The following is a 1378-nucleotide window of genomic DNA, read 5'->3' on the forward strand; positions in this document are numbered from 1 at the left end:
CAATTATAGTTTTTTACATAAGCTTTCCTTGACGTAAAAATCTAATAGTTGTAACAGAGATGAAGGGGTTCGGGGGGTGTGATCTTTTTGTCTTTAAATCACACCCTCTGTCACACATGGACAACCTGTCCCCCCTCAGTAAGTTTTCTTTTTTCTTTTCTTTTCAATTGTTCCATGTCACCCAGAGTGATTGTGCTTCTTGGTAGATGCCGAAACGTTGGAGAGACAACATTTTATTTTATTACAAAAATTTTAAAAACACAAAAAAAAAAAAAGGGGGGTTTAAAGAAGTGAATTCGAGAATGATAGAAAATTATGCAAGCTATTCCATACAAACTGTGACAATGAGGTTTTTTTTTCCAAATTTCCCCCAACTGGAAAAAAAAAAAGCCCCAAAAATTATTAAGAACAAAAAATTAAACCCCAAAAAATTACTTAAAAGGAAAATAGCCTTCTGTACCTTACACCACTATGAATACCGTCTGTTTTACATTTTACTTAAGAGAGCAACATTTTCAAGTAAAAAATAAAAATTTCAACCCAAAAAAACCTTCCAGATATGTAAATAATAATAGTTATTTGCAAGAAATTAGAAATGAAAATTCCCAATAACATCTAATATTTAAATGTACAGGGAGATCCAATCATTTAAATTTCCCGGGGAAAAGCTTTTACATTTTACTGATTTTCATTATATCGGTTTTTCTTTTCTTTTCCTCTGTAAAAATTATTTTGACAAAAACAGAAATACAATCCTGGTTAAAAACAACCCAACTTCATTTTATCACCAATCGCTCCAGTAAGAAAAATCGTTTGTGCTCATTCATTCCTTCCATTTACTTTTTTTTTACCTCGGCTCCTGAGTGTCCAGCAGATGCATCATTAGCTTTTCAACATCTATTTTCTCCCCGACTGAAAAACCGTTAATATGCCTTTCCATATATCGCACCGACTAGCGAAATCAGGCAAATAAAAATGAACAACTGCTCCAAACACCCTGGTTGGGCAAAGCTAGAAAAAAAAATCGAAAAAAAAAGGGTTTAAAGTGTATTTGTGAATAGAAGCTTTCTTTTGGAGGAAAACAATTTACTTCTGATCTTTTTCATAACAATACTTTCATTAAGTTGCCAATGTATTCCCGCCTAAGAACGTATAGAATAAGTTATTTTCCCCATCTACAGCTGTGGCGATTGGTAGCTCCTATAATCCAAATGTTTCCCTTTTTTTTGTGCAGAATTAAAGATAGTAACTTGAAAGAGCAAACTGCCACCAGAACGATCACCACATAAGCTGTCAATTTGTCCCTAAATTGATTGATGGGGCTGCCCTGTGCCGAACAAACACCTTTCTCAAAGGACTTTCTGTTCCCAACATACTT

At 33.9% G+C, this 1378-nt stretch overlaps 1 pseudogene; it reads right to left on the reverse strand.

Annotated features, from left to right (window-relative positions):
- LOC119585512 overlaps window positions 1-1378 on the reverse strand; it is an 18306-nt pseudogene that overhangs the window by 525 nt on the left and 16403 nt on the right.

Source organism: Penaeus monodon, chromosome 19 (genome assembly GCF_015228065.2).
Source record: "Penaeus monodon isolate SGIC_2016 chromosome 19, NSTDA_Pmon_1, whole genome shotgun sequence".
Taxonomy (NCBI): Eukaryota; Metazoa; Arthropoda; class Malacostraca; order Decapoda; family Penaeidae; genus Penaeus; species Penaeus monodon.